The sequence below is a fragment of the Plecotus auritus genome (assembly GCF_963455305.1).
Source record: "Plecotus auritus genome assembly, chromosome: 5".
In the NCBI taxonomy this organism is placed as follows: Eukaryota; Metazoa; Chordata; class Mammalia; order Chiroptera; family Vespertilionidae; genus Plecotus; species Plecotus auritus.
The window spans coordinates 128057365-128078988 of record NC_137776.1 but is presented as its reverse complement, the minus strand read 5'-3'; the positions used below and the strand labels follow the sequence as shown (position 1 = coordinate 128078988).

The 21624-nt window shown below is 38.6% G+C and overlaps 1 protein-coding gene and 1 pseudogene across 2 annotated transcripts in view; one reads left to right on the top strand and one right to left on the bottom strand.

The window, feature by feature from the left end:
* The window catches only part of MPDZ (multiple PDZ domain crumbs cell polarity complex component), a 203992-nt gene extending 196295 nt beyond the window's left edge, over positions 1–7697 (bottom strand). Inside the window, exon 1 of the mRNA XM_080671321.1 lies at positions 7636–7697. The gene's annotated coding sequence lies outside the window, so the exon portion shown is untranslated. The remainder of the gene's footprint in view (positions 1–7635) is intronic.
* A 12729-nt stretch (positions 7698–20426) lies between these two features.
* Positions 20427–21313, top strand: LOC308248316 (eukaryotic translation initiation factor 2 subunit 3-like; annotated as a pseudogene). Its single transcript has 2 exons — positions 20427–20602; positions 20814–21313. The product of its transcript is annotated as a eukaryotic translation initiation factor 2 subunit 3-like (transcript).
* Positions 21314–21624: the final 311 nt, after the last annotated feature.

Here is a 21624-nt window from a genome sequence, read left to right as displayed (position 1 = left end):
GAGCCCCACGATCGATCAACCCAAAGAGGTAGGCCCTGCCCACCGGCCGGGGCTCCACGATTGATCGTCACACAGAGGAGGGAAGGGCGTCTGGATGGTCGTTCTGCTGTTCAGTCGATTTGCATATTATGCTTTTATTATTATAGATTGAAGAAAGAAATTGAAAAAAAAAAAGAAATAAATGGAAGCACATACTATACTAGGAAGAATTAACATTATTAAAATGTCCATACTACCCAAAGTAACCTATGGATTCAATAAAAGTCCTATCAAAATGTCAAATGAGTATTTCACAGAAGTAGAACTAATAATCCAAAATTTCTATGGAACCACAAAAGAACCTGAATAGCTACAGCAATCTTAAGAAAGAAGGACAAAGTTTAAGGTTTCACACTACCTGATGTCAAACTATACTTCAAAGTTAGACTAATCAAAACAGCATGGTACTGGCATAAAAGAGACTCAGAGATCAATGGAACAGAAAAGAGAACCCAGAAATTAACCCACACTAAAATGTTCAAACAATATTTTACAAAGAAGGCAAGAACATACGTTGGAGAAAATGGTGTTTTCCTAACACCAATAAATGGTGTTGGGAAAATTGGACAGATATATGGGAAAAAAAGGAACTAAACCAACTCCCTACACCATATATAAGAATAAACTCAAAATGGATTAAAGTCTTAAATGTAAGACTATAAATTATAAAGCTTCTAGAAGAAACCATAGGCAGTGGTTTCTGATATATTTCTCAGCAATATTTTTTCTGATATATATCTCCTGGGGTAAAAAAATAAATAAATAAACAAATGGAACTACATCAAACTAAAAAGTTGTTGCACAAAGGAAAACATCAACAAAATGAAAGGATAACCTATTGAATAGAAACATATATTTGCCAATGATACATCCAATACAGGTTAATATCCAAACTTTAAAAAGAACTTATACAACTCAATACAAAAAAGCAAACAATCAAATTAAAAAGTGGGCAGATAATCTGATTAGACATTTGTCAAAAGAAGGCATAGAGATGGCGAATAGACACATGAAAAGAAGTTCAAAAGAATATATGCACCCCTATGTTCATTGCAACATTATTTACAATAGTGAAGATGTGGAAGATAAAAGAGTGGTGGTACATATATACAATGGCATATTACTTGGCCATAAAAAAGAATGACATCTTACCATTTGTGAGAGCATGAATGGACCTACAGAGTATTGTGCTAAGCGAAATAAGTCAGACTGAGAAAGACAAATACTATATGACTTCACTTATATGTGGAATTTAAAGAACAAAATAAATGAGCAAACAAAATAGAAACAGACTCATAGTTGCAAGAACAGACTGATGGTTACCAGAAGGGAGTAGGCTTGGGGTCTGGGTGAAAAGGGTAACAGGATTAACAAATTAACAATTACAAAATAGTCACAGGGTTATAAAGTAGAGGGTAGGGAATATAGTCAATAAGATTGTAATAACTATGTATGGTGCCAGGTGGGTACTTGAAATATCAGAGGGAACACTTTATACAGTACACCTGAAACTAATACAAAATATTAAAGAATGCAAATTGTAATAAAAAAGTAAAAAAATAACATGCCCTCTCACTACTATTTTTTTCTCACCTAGTAGAATAATTCCTTAATTATATACTTCCACTTATGAAAATCCAGAATATTAGATAATCCAAAACATAATCCAAACAGAATTTTTAGGTTGTTTTTCTTTTAATAGAATCTGAATTTATTTGCATCTTTTCTTACACATAGCAACAATTGTAGATTTTATGGAATCTATCATTTCGAAGTGAATACTTAAGAGTAGTGGTTTTGAGATGTGTTTCTTTCCCAAAGTTCTCTTTAAAATTATAATCAGTCAGCCAGAGGTCACTTAGCAAGTTAAGTCATGATAGGGTGTTAAGTGAATTCTCAGATCTGCTTTATCAGTTATACTTTTAAAATGCTGCTTACTTAGAGGAAGCTGGAGACTGGATGAAAAAGAGTAGTGAAGAGAATAGACAAGTAAAACAATTTAAAAGTATATGCTGCATGATGTTATTATCCATACCTTTTAAAGTCTATGCCTTCCTATTATTAGTTATTAATCTTCCCATTGTGATAATGATTGCTGAAATTGAATATATATATATATTCAAAGTGAAAGATTCAAATTATCCATAGACTGAATAATTACCCTCTGAAAGGTCTTATCTTTGCTGTAAGAAGATGAAGTGAACATAGACATGTTTTATTTTAAAAGTATATAAAATGAATGAACATGGTACATTATTAGTAATCTTAGTTCAATAATGAGATTGCAGAATAGAAAAGGACAGTGAAAAATTTGACAAGAGCAAACTTACATAATTAGTAACATTATTTCAAGGGAATATTTGAGTTTCTACTTTAGAGGGCTTTGCCTCAATAATATTCTCTGAATTTTGGCTCTTTATCTCAGTGATACATGCCCTGGTCTTTATGAAATAGTTCAATTATTGAAAAAACATGCTATGGTTTATTCAACAAGTATGAGCTTGTTTATATTTAATATTAATTAAATTTTGAGATTTTTTTCTTTTATCTGTTGCAGTTAGATCACATATACATGACATGTGAAAACCTTACATAAATAATATTCAGTATAATATTTAGTATAAGATAAAATTTAAAAAGGGATTAACTTGATGTAATGTAGTAATATATAAAAGGTTTATGCCATATGATAATTATATATATGTAGCATGCAGATTCACTGAATTAATGTTAAATTTTTTTTTACATAGATGCATCAGGTAAACATGGGAGGGGAGAAAGAGGAACAAGACTGAGGAAGATCTTTTCTGTATTCATTCCAAAGACCAGTGAAATTTAGAGCCCAGAAAAATCTGCTATCAGGTGACTAAAATGAAAAGGAGTGTCCTGTGCCTTATTTTATTTAAGGCACATTTGCACCCTCTGCTCTGGTGTTTCACTTTTCCTATGTAATTAATAACCTTAAACACAGCAGGGATAAGAGAATGACTGCCACTCATCCTTTAATAAAGGATGATTAAGTACATGGTATGAGATCCTCACAGAGACAAGACTAGGCAGCTCCTGTTCCCAGGGCAATCACATTCCAAAGAGAGGCAGGCGTGCATGATGACAGCCATGGGGATTTGCTGCTATAATCCGTGGTTACAGGACCCTCGGTAACATTTTTCTAAGGGCATTAAGGAGCTACTGAGGAATTTTAAGGTGGGGAAGAAAATGATCAACTTGACAAATCTTAAAAGACCAAAAAGGCAGATGGAATGATATGTTCAGGACAAGGTCTTCGTTCTCCCTTCTTTTTCAGGTCAAGGGCTATTATTTTAAGCCTTTATCCAGGCCCAAACTTAGAATTTGGGGGCAAAGACGGAAAGGAGTGAGCATACTACAGAGAGTTGATTACAAACATGGGGGTGATATAAAAAATGTTCAGCAATATTATTCCCTTTCAATGGCCATGTTCATAACAGTTTTAACCCAAAGTCTGGTTTTCCCTTATCATGTGTTCGGAATCTATATGTAGTTTATAAAACTGTCCAGTTCCAATCCCCTATTATCTCTGATTTCAGGGCTTCATAGTGTCCCACTGACATATCTCCCAATGCCTATAAATGCTACTTACAATGAGGACTGTAAAGACGTTCCCATTATAGCTCCTATACTACCAACACCACACCTGCATTTCCACCATCACCTCCACTACTCCATGACCCACATCAATGCCACTCCAACCATCACCAGCATCCTACATGCCTTTGTGGGGTATTTAAATATTGTCTAGACCAGTGGTTCTCAACCTTTCTAACGCCACGACTCTTTAATACAGTTCCTCATGTTGTGGTGACCCCCAACCATAAAATTATTTTCATTGCTACTTCATAACTGTAGTTTTGCTACTGTTATGAATTGAAATGTAAATATCTGTGTTTTCCAATGGTCTTAGGCGGCCCACAGGTTGAGAACCGCTAGCAGGGTCGCCTAAGACCATCGGAAAACACAGATATTTACATTACGATCCATAACAGTAGCAAAATTACAGTTATGAAGTAGCAATGAAAATAATTTTATGGTTGGGGGTCACCACAACATGAGGAACTGTATTAAAGAGTCGTGGCATTAGAAAGGTTGAGAACCACTGGTCTAGTGGTCAGCAAACTGCGGCTCGCGAGCCACATGCAGCTCTTTGGCCCCTTGAGTGTGGCTCTTCTACAAAATACCACGGCCTGGGCGAGTCTATTTTGAAGAAGTAGCGTTAGAAAAAGTTGAAGTTTAAAAAATTTGGCTCTCAAAAGAAATTTCAATCGTTGTACTGTTAATATTTGGCTCTGTTGACTAATGAGTTTGCTGACCACTGGTCTCAACCATTCTGTGCATACATACATTTTGGTGTGAACTTGTTCCCACTCCCAGAATTAAATTCTGGAACAATTTCCCCTTTATTGAAAACAGAACTAGTAAAATTGGCTGTAGTTTCTTTTTTTCTTTTTTGCTTAATTCCTCCAACTTGATGTACTATTGATTTGTTTCTCTAGATAACTTTTTGCTTCTTTTCACATCTTGCATGCAGTGTTTTTCTTCCACATCCAACTTCTCAGCAGAGTAATATGTGATCACAGAAAATCCTAACCCTGACCCATCAAAATTACATTTATTTAATTGCTCTGTGGCCATTTTACCCAACCAACTTTTGCACTAGATTAGATCCAAGGAACAGTTTCAGATGTTTTCTTCCTGAAATTTTATTTGCTCTTAAAGTAATTCTTCTTCTCTGATTATTTCTTCCCAACCTTCTTTCTGTAAAAAAATTTTTTGGTAAAATTTTTTATTATTCTCTGCTTTGGTATTGATTTTTTTTTTTTAAGAGGAAGGTTTCGTCCAAACCTACACACAGAAATAAACTATTTCTTTATTGAAATAATTGTATCTTCATATCTTGACTTTTTGGTTGTACTTACTTTATCAACGTTTTCCATCACTCAGATTCCCTGGGGAGTTTGAGGTTTATTGGGGAATGCTCTTGGGGTCAATACCTGGGTGAGGGGATTGTGAAAGAAGAACTAGGCAAAGGAAGTTGTTGAACGTAGCCCTGTGCAGATCCTACAGGGTGCTCTGGAACTAAGGTGACCCTTTAGAGCTGTCCCAGGAAAAAAAAAATGGTTCTGGCCTTTTATAGATCTATGAAAATTGCCTAACTTAGACTGTTCCAACATCATCATCTTTGCCTATATCTTTGTGGACTTTGCTTAAACAAATTAATTTTCCAGATATTTTCTTAATTCGATAGTTCTTTTTCAAGTAAAACTGAAATATTTTGAGTAGGTTTTGTGTACTTTCCCTTCTCTCCATATAAAACGATGCAGTGCAAAAAGTTCAGTGCTGAGTAGAGTACAGCAAGATTAGGGCACAGTCAGCTCATCAAAGTGGAAGGAAATGAAGGCGTGACTAAGTCAAGCCTGGAAAAGCAAGTCCAAAGTCAGAAGCAAAGTAACAAACAGGAAAGATAGCTGGGTATCAGGATCGGTACAGAAATTGGAGCGGCGAAGAAACTGGAGCAGAGCAAGAGCAGGTCAGAGACAAAGCCAATGGCTACAAATAGCACCCAGTGACCACAGTTTGCATTATCTGTCAGTTAGTCCTGAAAGTGTGGTGAATGGAATTGTTACCCTAGCTCCGTGGTCGGCAAACTGAGGCTCATGAGCCACATGCGGCTCTTTGGCCCTTGAGTGTGGCTCTTCCACAAAATACCACGGCCTGGGCGAGTCTATTTTGAAGAAGTGGCGTTAGAAGAAGTTTAAGTTTAAAAAATTTGTCTCTCAAAAGAAATTTCAATTGTACTGTTGATATTTGGCTCTGTTGACTAATGAGTTTGCTGACCACTGCCCTAGCTTAAAATGACACAAAGAGAGGAGACATTTTTAAATTTGGGCTTATTTAAAGAGAAATAGACTAAGACTGTGTCATGAAGAAATAGAAATTATGAACAGATTAACTACCAGTAAGAACATTACATTAATAATAAAAAACCGCCCAACAGTTCCTGAATTACAACCTTTTATAATAATTCAGTAACATAGTATGGAAAACAAAACAAAACAAAACAACTCCCAATAAGCAAAAGCCCAGGACCAGATGGCTTCTCTGGTGCATTCTACTGACCATTTAAAGAAGACTTAACACCAATCCTTCTCAAACTCTTCCAAAACATAGAAGAGGGGGGAGCATTTCTAAACTCATTTTACAAGGCCAGCATTGCTCTGATACCAAAACTAGAAAAGGACACCACAAGAAAAGAAAATTGCAAACCAATATCCCTGATGAACACAGATGCAAAAAAATCCTCAACAAAATTTTAGCAAACCAGCTCTTGCCACTTTTGCTCAATGGCTAGAGCATTGCCCGCTGACCAAAGGGTCCTGAGTTCGATCCCAGGCCCTGGCCGGCCCATGCAGAAGGCAACCAATTAATGTGTCTCTCTCACGTCTAAGTTTCTCTCCCTCCCTCCCTGCCCCCCCGCCACCTTCCTCTTTTCCACTCTGTTTGAAAATCAATGGGAAAAATGTCCTTGGGTGAGGATTTATATATATATATATATATATATATATATATATATATATATATATATATTATATATATATACATACAAACACACACACACATATATATGTGTGTGTGTATATATATATATATATATATATATATATATATATATATCAAATTCAACAACACATTAAAAGGATCATACACCTTGATCAAGTGTGATTTATTCTAGGGATTCAAAACTGGTTCGACATTTATAAGTCAATCAGTGTGATACACCACATTAACAAAATGAAGCATAAAAATCATCTGATCATGCAGAAAAAGCATTTAATAAAATGCAATATCTATTTATGATAAAAATTCTCGTTGAAGTGGGTATAAATGGAAAATACCTCAACATAATAAAGGCCATATATGACAAGCCCATAGTTAACATAAAAGCTTTCAGCTTCTCCTCTAAAATCAGATACAAGGCAAGGATACCTGCTCTCACCACTTTTTCAACATGGTATTGGAAGTCTTAGCCAGAGCAACTAGTTAAGAATAGGAAAATACATCTACATCAGAAAGGAAGAAGTAACACTGTCACTATTTGTAGATGACAAGATATGATATTTAGAAAACCCTAAAGACTTCACACACAAAAAATCTGTTAGAACTAATTAATTTAGTAAAGTTTCAGGATATAAAAATCCATATATAAAAATCAATTGTGGTTCTATACACAAATAATGAACTATCAGAATAAAGAAATTAAGAAAATAATCCCATTTGCAATTGCATAAAAAGAAGAAAATACATAGAAATAAATTTAACCAAGGAGATAAAAGACCTATACCAAAAAAAAAAAAAAAAAAGAAGAAGAAAGACAAAAATAAATGGGAAGATATTCCTTGCTTATGGATTGGAAGAATTAATATTGTTCAAATATCTGACTATCCAGAGCAACCTACCCATTCAGTGCAATTAATTCCTATTGAAATTACAACAGAATTTTTCATGAAAACAGAACATACAATCCTAACATTTGTATGGAACCACAAGAGATGTGTCTCTTACCTATCTTTGCAAACAGCATTTTTTCAGGATCCTTGGTCAGTTGGTGTCCAGCTCAATTCCACAATGGAAGGACAGGAAGAAACCAGTTTTGCCCTCTTTCTCTTTGCTTTGGGCAGCCTCTGGCAGTGCCTGTCTCCTTGGAGATTCCTGCTCCCTCTGGATGAATACAGAGACCTCCATTCATACGGCTCTTGAGCTCTGGTTAACCTGCCCTAACCCTTTGTCCCTTCATCTTAAAGGCACTAGAGGCAGACAGATATAGTTAATATATGGGAAGTCTCACCATTCCCTCTTTGGTTTTAATGCTTTTCTAATGCCTTTGTAGCTCATTCCTCATACTAAATTGCTTTTACTAAACTAGATGGCATAGGTTCTGTTTTTCTGCCTGGACCCTGATACACCCACTAACTTGTGTCCCTTTGTACAAAATGAAGATTGTGCTGGCTTCAAAGGGCTTTTCAGCTCTTTTATTGGTGATTACTTCCCACCACACTTTTCCTGTGATCTTGCACACCCATTCATTCAGTCAACAGATATTTATTTTGCTACTACCAAGAGCTAGGCACTGTTCTAACTGCTGAGGATACATACAGCAGTGAAACCAAAAATCAGCCTCGCTCTCACAGAGCTTTTATCCTACTATTAGGTAGGATAAGCAACTGTCCCTGTTTGACGGGGATGGGGGTGTTTCTCCGGACACAGGAATTTCCATTCTAACACTGGAGAAATCCCAGGCAAATTGAGGTGTTTGGGATGGTTGTGTGGGGAAATAGATAAAGGAAAATAATTTTTTAAAAAGTCAGGTGGTAGTAAGTGGATTGAAGAAAAACAAGAAGACAGGAAATGTAGGGGTGCATGAGCTTTCTGTTTTGATAGCGTGGCCTGGTAGACATTCTGGATGAAGTCACATTGAGCAGAGGCCTGACTACCATAAGGATATCCAGGTTGAGAGACCAGCCAAAGGGAAGGCCTGGAACTGCATTGTGTTTGACATATGTATCAATCATGGTTCCAGCAGGAAGCAGATGGCATTAAAAATGAAACAGTAGGCAAAGAGTAGGGATGCCTTGGGGGAGAGTGTAGTACTTAGGGGTTAGTAACGATGGAGCTTTCATAACTCCTAGATCTGGAGAGGAGAGAGAAGGGAGAAGTTTCCAGAACTTGGACATAGAGAGGCCTGTGTGGAATGGGATGACTGATAGCAAATGAGATTTTCAAGAGGACACAAAGACCTCCTTTTCTGAGAGCTCCCCATTACTTCAGGGAGGGAGGGGAAGGGAAGAGGTCAGAACAGAGAAGGAAAAAAAAGAATCAATCTGATGGTATTAAATGGGAGGAAAATATAGGGTAGCAAAGAGCAGAAATTTCCCTGATGTAGGATTCCCAAGGATGGCTAATGTTCCTTTTGGCTTTCTTGCCTTACAGTGATAACATCTTCTTCTCCATCCTCACCTAACTACAGAACTTTAGTGCATCTACAGCCACAAACGTTGTGTGCTGTGTGTGTGTCTAAGTGCAGACTGTGAAAGGGGACAGTTTTCACAGTTGGATTGTCATGAAGTGGAAGAGTCACAAGTACATACAGTATAAGCAGGAACTGGAAAACAGGGGTGACCACAGGATCAAATGCCACTCAGGAATTTGCAGAAATTCTCAAGAGAGTTTTGCCCGTTCATATATTATGAAATTGGGGATTTGAGCCAATCTTATTGAGATAATAAGGAGCCAGAAGATCATAGATGACATCTATAATTCTTCAACAGCTCTAGCATGTACTTATTATTACCTACATCATGGGTTAAAAAAAAAAAAAACTATTTGAAGAAATAGAATTGCTTCTCTTAGTTCACACACAATAAAACTGAGTAATGCTGAGAAACTGATTTAAAATAATGGGAACAATCTAGATAATTTTCTTTGTGAAAATGTATAATTGCAATGTGCAAAAGTGGAACTTTGTGTTTTCTCAGAGGACTTTGTATAATTTCTGATCTCTACCATTGATGATTTTTTAGGCTTAGTATGTTGTATTTATGGGCAACTTAATAATTTGCAAATCAGAGTTTGTTCTTTGCAGCACAGTTATTTTGTTGAACAGAATAACCATATTTCATTCTTAATGGTCAACTTAATATTATAAGCCCTAAAGTGACATTTATTGCAACATCTTAAATCTGTTTCATAGCCAACGTTTCTATAGAAATTTCACATGAAAGGCAAATCTATGGTTCTAAAAAATCTCCTCTCCATAGAGTTTGAATCTATGGTTCTTCTAAGTTAAGCTTTTGCAAGTCATGGCAGGTTATTCAGGCGTCCTCAAACTACGGCCCGCAGGCCACATGCGGCCCGCTGAGGACATTTATCCGGCCCGCCGGGTGCCGCTGCCTGTCCTGCTTAGCAGCCGACTCGTCCCGGGCCCGCAGTGCGCATAGGAATTGGTTCATAGTTTTTTTTTTAAACTATAGTCCGGCCCTCCAATGGTCTGAGGGACAGTGAACTGGCCCTCTGTTTAAAAAGTTTGAGGACCCCTGGTCAAAGTACTTCAGTTCTCATTAGAAAGTCCTACTAAGATGTCTAAATAAGAGCTAGGTTTGAAGTCTAAAATACTTCCCCTAGAACAGGGGTGGGCAAACTTTTTGACTCGAGGGCCACAATGGGTTCTTAAACTGGACTGGAGGGCCGGAACAAAAGCATGGATGGAGTGTTTGTGTGAACTAATATAAATTCAAAGTAAACATCATTACATAAAAGGGTACGGTCTTTTTTTTTATTTCAGTAGTTTTATTCATTTCAAACATTTTAACAAGAAGAATGTAAACACTAATTATTATAATTTGAAACTTCAAAAAATGGAGGAATCATAGCACAATAACATACCTTATATTGAAGATGGCAAAGGCAAAATAAAATTGCCTAACAAAGGAAAGGTACAAAAGCCTTTCAAATTAAACTTAAATATAATAAAATAATTTAAAACTAAAACAAATAGAAAAGAACAAAATGTGTAAACAGTAAATTAAACATTTTCTTTAGTGCAACTTCCAAATTATGCCCGGGACGTAGATGAAGATGGCAATGTAGACTGGGTTGAAAGGTTTTTGGTCTTTAAAACATCAACTTCAGTGGGAACAGTGTTGTTGGTCTCCTTTTTAGCTAATGCTCTGATACTGTGCTCTCCAGGGGCGTGTCTCCCTACATCACCACGATAACGTGTCTACGCATTCCCAGGGTGATGTCGGGGGACGCGTCCGCGGGCATTACAAGGAGCCTCTGGAAGATTGAGAGGTTGTTCCTTCTACTGAATGGGCAGATATAAATCCGCCCCCTCAGAAGAAGGAGCTGCGGCCGTGTTTCCCGACATTGCCATGTTAACACTGCTGCTGGTGAAGGAGCGGAGGGGAGAGCAAGAGAACCCTCTGCTCTTTCGGCTCCGCGGGCCGGATAGAACAGCCGAACGGGCCGGATCTGGCCCGCGGGCCGTAGTTTGCCCACGGCTGCCCTAGAACATACATACATATATATGTCTGTTAGTGCAAGTAAGTAGAACTTGCACAGTTTTCACAGACATATGAAAACCTAAGCACATATAATTCTAACATATAATGTAAAATATTATTGATTCAGTCCTTGCAGCGACACAAATAAGGGATCTGTGACAGGTTTCTGATACTTCACCAGTCTTCAAATGCATGTTACCACACAATCAGCAATATCAGATTTATAATGCCTCTCAGAACCCATCTACCTATGCAGAACTGCAGCCTCTCATAATTTTGGATTGTTGCCAGTCTGTTGGTGAGTTTTCTGTGTACAGATGCATAATCATTACAGTCTTTATTTAGCACTTCTTTTAGTGCTCCTAGGCACGCCTTAGGCTGATGCTGCTGTCTATGGGAATGCTGATCTGCTGGGTCTCTGCTGTGGCCACCTGAACACTCAGGGTATCTTGCCTGGCTGCACTGTGTGGGAAGGAAAGATGGCTTTCATCCTAGGTCCTCTTCGCAGCACTGTTAATACACTTGGCCTAAGAGGGAGCTTCCCACCTGAAGCTATACCATACATGATGAGAGATTATCACTTCAGCACTCTGGATGGTTGGACAGGGTTGAGGGCATTAAGAGGTCCTGGGTCGGTTTTCTTAGTCATAAGCAGTTTCATCCACTTTTCCAAGAGTGTTAGAATATTATCCCATTCTGTGTCACAACAATGTAAAGTATGGTGGTTGCCACTGTCTAAGAAAACCTTTGAGAAACACAAATTCTTGAGGTTATTTTTATCTCCCTAATAGTGATTTTCAACCAAGTAGTGAGGCTGAGTACATGAACATGTACTATCCCAGTTCTCAAGGATGCTCATTTATTCTCTGCTCACCTCAAACACATAATAAAAAAATCCCTTCCCACAAATAACAAAAAAATAAGCAAACAAAATTTTCTTCTTCTTGCTCCAAATCATAGACCTCATGAATCAAATAAATGCTCTTTAGGGAAGGAGTATTTTCCACATACCTACTCTAAGTATCCAAGTTCCAATTGCAACCTAACCAGATTGGTAGATTACAATCATGCACCTATTTTAACACTTTAGCATATACTGGTTATTTAAAGCTTTGTTAAAATTAATATATAAAATAGAAATATCAGAACATACAGAAAGCTTATGTGACAGGTACTACTATTTTATATACAATTTCATTCGTTCCTCCTTCCTTAGAGACAGAACCCTGAATTTTTCAGGGTGACTCTGCATCTTGGGAAAGGCAATCCACCATGGGCCCTAAGCATGACCACATGTCCTTGCTGGGTATGCCAAGAATACTCCTGACCCAGGTCATTTGTCAGGTTTGTTTTTTGTTTTGTTTTGTTTTGTTTTGCATCAAGCAGGATCAAGAGCAGGTTTGCTAACTGCTTGCTATAAAATATTGGGTTACCTCAAACTCAGTGCTCTTCTCTTGCAATGCAACCCATTGTCTGTGCAGGCTTTTATCCAGTCCAGAGCATCATTTCCATGGAACTTAAGGGGCAAGGCAATCTACACAAATATTCTGTACCATGATTAAGAAAGACCCAGGAGTCTCTTTTCTTTGTTCAGCATCCATGAGACAGTAGCAGCATGACTTAATAGTGGGAAAGTTAGGTAAAATCAAACTCCGTACTTGACATGTGGAAAGTATATTGCAGCTAACTGTGACCAGGTGTCTAAATTCTGGCCAAGGATCTATAATTATTGGGCGGAATTTGTGGGAAGTTTTCTTAGAGGATGATAGGTAGCCAGTGTGAACTCCACACACCCCCTGCCCTTCCTCCTTTCTATGGTTGGAATAAAGGTAAGACAGATGGATATGTAGCAGACATCTTGGACCATGTGGTTACCTTGAGGATGGTAGCCTATACCAAGGATGGCACAGAAGAAAGATAGAAGAGGCTTAGGTCACTGTTGAACTTTGTGGAGTTCTCATACTTATTTTGGTCTGTTTTCCTGCCTCATTATACAAAGTGAGAGAATATACTGTTTGTCTGTATTATAATGTTTAGGGCTCTCCTTCTACCAGAATTATTAAATAATTTTATACAGGGGTGGGCAATAATAGATTCATAATAATAATAATACATAATAGTACAATCTACACTAATAAAAAAGAAACATGCAAATTGACCATCACTCCACTACACCCACCAGCCAATCAGGAGCGAGTATGCAAATTAACCCAACAAAGATGGCGGCGGCCACAAAGCTGGAGCGAGCAGGAAGCTTGGGTTGCCCCCGGTGATGGAGGAAGTCAAGCTTCCCGCCCTCCCTGGCCAGCCCTGGCCTCTGCTCAAGGCTACAAAGTTTCAATTATAGAAGATAAATAAATCCCAGATACCTGCTTCCAGTTGGCCCTGGCCTCCCCTCAAGGAGGTGCTGAAAAAAAAAAAAAGAAAAGGAAAAAAGGAGGGGCTGAGAGCTTGAGTCACCAGGGGGTGTGGCCAGCCTGAAAACAGCCCTCAGCCCCTCACCCAGGCTAGCCACACCCCCATGGCCTGATCCCTGTAAATGGGCAGTCGAATATCCCTTGAGGTGTCCCAGATTGGAGAGGGTTCAGGCTGGGCTGAGGGACACTCCCCTTCCGCCCCCCCCCCCCCCCCCCCCGTGCATGAATTTCAAAAATAAACCCTGTGTTTTGTGTACTCACAACTTTAAACCTAATTTTGCCCATCCCTATCCTATCTAATAAAAGAGTAATATGCAAATTGACCATACCTTCGCTACACCCACAAACCACGCCCACCAGCCAATCAGGAGCGAGTATGCAAATTAACCCAACCAAGATGACTGTGGCCACGGAGAGAGAAGGAGGCTTGGGTTGCCCCTGGTGATGGAGGAAGCCAAGTTTCCGCAGCCCTGGCCTGCCTTGGACTCTGCTGAAGGCTACAAAGTTTCAATTATAGAAGATAAATAAATCCCAGATACCAGGGCCTCCGCTTGGGTCCCCAGGGGGTGTGGCCAACCTGCAAACCACCACAGGCCCCTCACCCAGGCCGCCCCACGCCCTAAGGGAACCCCCACCCTGATCTGGGACACCCTTCAGGGCAAACCAGCCAGCCCCCACCTGTGCACCAGGCCTCTATGTTCCTATCAAATAAAAGAGTAATATGCAAATTGACCATCACTCCAACACACAAGATGGCTGCCCCATGTGGACACAAAATGGCCACCACAAGATGGCCAGCAGAGGAGGGCAGTTGGGAGGGACCAGGTCTGTAAGGGAGGGCAGTTGGGGGCGATCAAGCCTGCAGGGGATGGCAGTTAGGGGTGACCAGGCTGGCAGAGGAGGGAAGTTGGGGGTGACCGGGCCTGCAGGGGAGGGTAGTTAGGGGCAAACAGGCTGGCAGGGGAGCAGTTAGGCATCAATCAGGCTGGCAGGGGAGTGGTTAGGGAGGTGATCAGGCTGGCAGGCAGAAGCAGTTAGGGGCAATCAGGAAGGCAGGCAGGTGACCAGTTGGGAGCCAGCAGTCCTGGATTATGAGAGGGATGTCCGACTGCCTGTCCTATGAGGATCGGGCCTAAATGGGCAGTCAGACATCCCTCGAGGGGTCCCAGATTGGAGAGGGTGCAGGCTGGGCTGAGAGACACACCCCCCATGCACAAATTTTGTGCACCGGGCCTCTAGTATATTATAAACACCCAATAAATGAGATATCAGTGGTATTAAGCATCTCAAAAGTGTTAGTAATTTCTCAGAAGTGGTTCATGAACCTCTCTGAGGAAACTGATTAGCAGAATTAGGAGTCAGAGAATCTGTTGGGTAGGACTCTGGGCCCTTCCATCATCACTTCAACTAGAGAAATCTTATTTTTTAATTGGTTTTGTAGCAATTAGTCTTTTGGCTAAGGTTTTATTTGAAGACAGGCTCCACCTCTCTTAGGAAGTTTGAAAACTACTGAGTTAAAGAAATAGTTCATGAAGCACCATCCATGGTATTATGTGAATGTGGAATTAGGAAAGTTTATCTTAAGTTTACCACTTGGAATTCATTTGACATTAGTGTAATTATATTTGCAAAAATAGAAAATTAGTTTTAGTTGTGATGAAATGTATTTTGGCAATCCTTGTGCATGGATTTCCATTTGTAAGTAATTTTAAAAGGTTCTATTCTTCCCTGAGTACACATTTTCAAGTACCTATTATTACTCTTCTACTTTATGCATTAGTATCTTGGGAAGAATATGGTCCTTAATGTAGAACCAGGGATTACAATGTTATCATTTTTGAGATTTTTTTAAAAACAATTCCTATGAGGACTTTGCAATTACAACACATTAAAATACTTTTACTATTGCGCTAAAATAATCTTACAACAACTGCTCCAGCTTTACCACAGTAAACACAACAAAACTTCTGATACAATAAATTGGGAGCTAAACAAACACAACATATTTTTTTAGATGCTAACTATCTGATGTGGAATATGACTTGGTTCTATTTTATTTTCAGTCATGTCTATATATCCTTTAAATTCAGATCTAATATGCAATGATCAGAGGTGAAAAGCAGTTACACAATATACCAGCTAGTCTTGAGTTGAAAGCACCAAGGTATCTTTTGGTTAATAGAAGATTTTCAAAATCACAGTGGTGTTTCTAAAAGCTGGTCTAGTAAAATCCTTCAGTAACAATAATGCTATTTCTTATCTAGACAGCCACCAGAAAGGATGCCTTTGTGAACCATTCCAAATGGCTCCATTTCCTTCCAGTGAAGGAAAATTACATAGCACCATGGTCCAGAATCAGCAGCTGGTTGAGGTTGACTAGATTGAGCCAGTGTCTATTCAAAATGTTTAACAATTGGTATAGCATAGGCATTGGTGAAGAGTGGCAGTCACATGGCATAAGGTCAGATGATATGGGAGGGGATGTTTGTCACCATCTTTGGAAGTCATGAACACACAAAGACAAGAGATCACAATAACAAAAATCTGGAAGTTGAAAGAGGTGGAAAGCTGAAAAACTACTTGATTTGCATTGTAGACTTAGGAATAGTGAAAAAATTGTAGTGACTAAAGGTACCTTTAAATAGAAATAGGTTCCCCATCACAGCAGAAGACAGTTTATTCTTTGTGGACAGTAAAACCAAAGGTCTTTGGCCTGGAGAATATTGGGCGCAGTTGAGGCCCAGGATACTCTACTGAAAATAGGGATACTAAAGGGAAGGCTCAGAAAGTAATTGTCAATATCCAACAGTCTTCTCAATTCTGCTCCCTGAGCTCTAACAGCCTGACCTATACTCTTGAGCATGACAATAGAAAATTCCTTATTGAGGAATTCAACAAATCCAAGATAAATTCCTAAAGATATTGATATTAAGTCCTCCCTAAAATATTTTTAACAATAAAAATTTAAAAACCATTTTAAGTTAGTTTCCTCAGGAAATAGACTCTGAAAGGGAGATTACCTTGCAGGTTGTGCTGGAATAACAAATGACCTCCCAATCTCAGTGGCTTATAGAAATGCTGTGTTCTGCTCAAAGTCAGCTTCAATTGCAAATCTAGGCTTCTGGAGAACAGCCTCTATCGCTGGCTTTTTGCAGAAAGGAAGGAGCATGGCAAACCATGTACTGACTTTAAAGCTCAGACGTGACAGACATCACTTCTGCTAACATGTTATTGGCTAAAGCATGTCAAAAGGCTAAGTCTAATGTCATAAAGTGGGAATATGTAACATCCCCTCCATCCATTATCTATTACACCCCCAAGCTTAGTGACCTAATACAATATGTATTAAAGTATTCCTTTTCATGATTCTAAAGATGGGCTAAGCTTGATATGGTGATTCTTCAGCTCTCTGTGGTGTCAGCCAGAATCACTGAGGTGGCTGCATTCAACCAAGAAATCAGCAGGGGCTGAAATAGCCAAGATATCATCTCTTTCCCAAAATGACAGTTGATGTCAGCTATTGATCAGAGCACCTTGTTTCTCCTTCATAGGCTAACCCATTATTCAGTAGTCCTCATGGGCTTCCTTATATGGTAGTGAGAACCATATAAGAGAATTAAAGTGAAAGTTGTCAGGCTTGTTAAGGCCTTTGCCTGTGATTGGTACCACTCCTGCTGCACTCTGTTAATCTCATATTTAAGGGAGGGGAAGTAGACAGGGATCGAGTGATGTAGGCAGCTGTCACTGGAGACCATCTACTGTACTCTAATGGAGAGGGAAAACAAGGTTTTGGTGATTGGTGATGATATCAACCACTGGGGACTTAAAGAACATCAGGAGTTTGAGGAAAGCTTCAAACATGAAAGAGATAAAACTAAACACATAGGATAACTTTGTAGAAACCATGTAGGGAGAGGGAAATGTAAAATAAAAATGGAATAAAAAAGCCCTCTTCGCCCCCGCCCCCGCCGCTTAAAGTTCAGACAAAAAAAAGATTTCATTCATAAAAAATATTTTTAAAAAGGGAAAACAAAAAAGAGTCTCAGAATTTAAAAACAATGGTGGAAATGAAAAACTGCATTAAAAATTTTGAATTAAGTTGAAATCTGCCAGGAGATAAGGCACAAGACAAAAAGTGGAAAATAGGGGGACATCTGTAATATTGTCAACAATAAAAAAAAAGAGTGGAAATAATAGAGAAAAGATAAGAAAATCAGACGCTCAGTCTTGGAAGTCCAATTTTTTATCAATCAGGGATGCAGAGAGAGAGAACAAAAGCAACAGAGGGATGAGATCACCAAACAAATAATTAAAGAAAATTTCCCAGAACTAAAGGTCATGAGTTTTCAGAATATAAAGTCCCCTGACAGCAAAATGGATCAAAATAGATCTAAACCAACCAAGGCACATCATTTTGAAACTGCATATATTTGGGGGAAAAGATAAGAGCCTACAAGGTTCTAAAGTGAAAAGGATGTTTCATATAAAAGATCAAGGATCACAATGGCACTGAGCTTGAGCAACAGCTCTTCTGGGAGCTAGAAGACAAAGGCAAATTGCCTTCAAATTCCAAGAGAAGATTTCCAATTTATAATTCTAAATTCAGTTAGCTATCACAACTAAGGGTATCTAATAATACTTTTCAACTGTACTGCGACTCAAAAATATTATCTTCCATTTACAAAAATAAGGGAGTAAATCAAGAAAGAGCAAGATATGGGAGCCAGAAAGCAAGAAATTTATTAGAAGAGAGAGGCAAAAGGAAATCCCTTAGAGCACGAACAGCCAGGTGAAAGAAGATGAAATTCATTCAAGACAATGTATTTGAACAAACTGAGAAAAGATTAATACTTCTAAGAGACAGTGAGAGTTTACATATAAATTTTAAAATGTACTTACATGGCTCATATATAAGCATCTACATGACTGTAGAATTTATAATCCTGAATTTTGAACAATATTTGAAAGTACAGAAGAGGTGTTGGGAGGCATACAAGGGACAGATTGGTAATATTCTCATCTTCCACTGTGGGCAATCAGTAGATAACTGAAAAACAAAGAGTTGAAACTACTCAGGGTATTCAGAAGTAGCAACTGTACCCCAATAGAAACATCTAACAGAGTAGACTATTCAGTAATGGAAATTAATAAAACTATCTCTTTTGCTTGTCAGTTTGAGTTAATTTTTTTAAATTACTTTTTTTTTATCACTTAGAGTCTTGTCCAATACAGACATACATATTCGCAGATCCCACATCATAATTTTTGGAGAAAAAGCATTTTGAAAAACTTTCTAAGCGATTCTGATGCATAGCCTGGTTTGGGCATCACTACTTTGAAGAACAAAGATCTTTGTGAGCTATGTTCTTTGATAAGGATTCTCATCTTTCAAATTCAGATAGAAATGATAGCTCACGATCTAGTACACCTCTTCACATTTCTTCTTATCTTCAGTTTAGGAGGCAAGATTGTATCTTACATATGCAAGTATGAAATAGTGATGATGGCAGTGGCAAGAAACACATTGCTTACTTAGGGAAAAACACACAAAAAACAAAGGACTTGAAAAAATCAGGAATTTTGTTATCTGATAAACTCATAAATTGCCTAATGTACTTTGAGCTTTTCTGCCTCCCTAATGTTCCTTCACCTCCCCTGCCCTAACCCTGAAGAAAAGTTTTAGTGTTTTATTCTTTATAAATAATGCTGAGCAAGGGTAGTACCTTCATATTCTATTCTATGAAGAATCTGTTTCTTCTGCCAGGAAATATTTTTCTAGTTGAACTGAATCTGTGAATTCACTAAATTAAATGGCCAACTGGACATTTTAAATCCTATTTCACCTGATGAATAAATGTTTCTGCATCCCAATTTATTTTGTAGAAAGCATAATTATTTTTAAGTATATATATTGATTGATTGCAGAGAGGAAAAGAGTGGAAGAGAGAGATAGAAACATCAATGATGAGAGAGAATCATTGACTGGCTGTCTCCTGCATGCCCCCCACTGAGGATTGAGCCCACAACCCAGGCATGTGCCCTGACCTGGAGTCAAACCATGACCTCCTGGTTCATAGGTTGACCCTCAACCACTGAGCCACACTGGCTGGGAAAAAGCATAATATTTTATAATCTCTACCATATTAGTGTTGCTGACATGAAAATGGGTATGAAATGTCTAAAGAATAAAACCACCAAACTGCTGCAGTCAGGGAAGAAAGTTCTAGTTACCAATTACTGCCTAACAAACTATCCAAAAACAAATGTGCTGAAAGAACCACCATTTTCTAACATCTCATGATTTTAAAGGTAAGGAATTCAAGCTGGTCTGGGTGATTATTCTGTTCCACGTGGCATGAATGGAAGTCACATGGATAGTTCAGCCAATGAGTAAGCTGGTCTGGCAGATCCAAGGTGGCTTCAAATGAAGCCCTGGCACCTTGGCAGGGATGACTGGAAGGCTGAGCATGGCTGGGACTATTGACCAGAGCATCTACCTGTGGACTCACCAGCCAGGATGATGATCTCAGGGTAGCTGGGCTTTGAACCTGACTGTCCAGGGCTCCCAAGAGGGAATGTTCCAGGAGTCCTGGCTGAAGATGCAAATTGGGGCCACCTTTACCCCAGAAAGTATCATGACACTCATGTTTCTGAGTTTGAGAAACCCCTTCCTACTGAGGACCAATCTAGAAGTTACTCTTCTAATATGACACTCAGATCCTTAGGAGAAGGAACAATCAAGAAGGCAAAGCAAGATATACAGACACCTATAATAGAGACAACTTCAATGATTAAAAAACAAAGGCTTTATTGGTAACAAGGACCTAGTATAGTCATTTACAAAACATATCACAGGAAGCAAAACCTCTGTATTAATATGATTGAGAAAACATTAAAAATAAGTAATCGCATTGATGTCAACAAAGCTGGCTGTGAAGTCGATGACCTTAAAGGGGTATAGCTGGTGCAGTATTCTAAAAGGAGTTTTAAAGGTGGGCCAGGAGATAGAAGTTAGACCTGATTTTGTTTCCAAAGATAGTGAAGGAAAACTCAGTCTTTTATAAAATTGTTTCACTGTTACCCTGGCCGGGTGCCTCAGTTGGTTGGAGTGTTGTTCAGTACACTAAAAGTAGTGGGTTTGATTCCCAGGCAGGGCACATACTTAGGTGGTGAGTTTGATTCCTGATCAGAGTGCAACTGATCTGTTTCTCTCTCACATTGATGTTTCTATCCATCCCCTACCCCCTAAAAAAATCAATAAAAGAAACATATCCTTGGGTGAGGATTAAACAATTTTTTCTTAAAAAAGTAATTGTTTCACTGTTTACTGAGTATAATGATCTTCAGTATGCTGCTCCCAGGTCTTATGGGAGTTGGAACAAAAATTGACCCTACTTTGCCGGGCTGCCAGAATGCTGGGGCAGGTCCTTGGTGCAGTTGGAGATTTACCTGAGATCTTCACAGAATTGGAAATCTCCTATTTCCTGCTTGGAAGGCTTCTAGGTGCACACACTGAAGGAGACAAGAAAGCAGCAAAGGTGCAAAAGTTGTCTAAGAGTGAAGTGAACATAGGATCCTTGTCGACTGGAGGAAGAGGCAGTGCACAAGGCCGATTTGGGCAAACTCATTTTGACTAACCCTGTGTGCACAGAAGTAGGAAATGAAATCGCCCTTAGTGGAAGAATTGAGAAACACTGGTGTTTAATCAGTTGAGGTCAAATAAAAAGAGGAGAAACAGTCAAGACAACAATAGATGATGACTGAAGGATTCCAGTTAAATAGTACATTTGGATAAAGCCAGATTTTCTCTTAAAAACCTATCCGTATGTCTTCAAAGCAACACTGAGGAATGAATTTCACAGCTCTTTGCCTTAGTAGTAGCTGTTATTTTCATTTTTGTGGTGATGAAAATGTAACCTCTAGTATTAAAATAGAGTCTACAATAAATGAAAAGAATTGGCGTAGTGTTAGATTGAATCTACCAGAAATGAATCATTCCCCAATAATGCCTAATTTATATATTAATGCAGGTTTGAAATGAAACTATTTACAATAACCAGCTTTTGCTGTAGCAC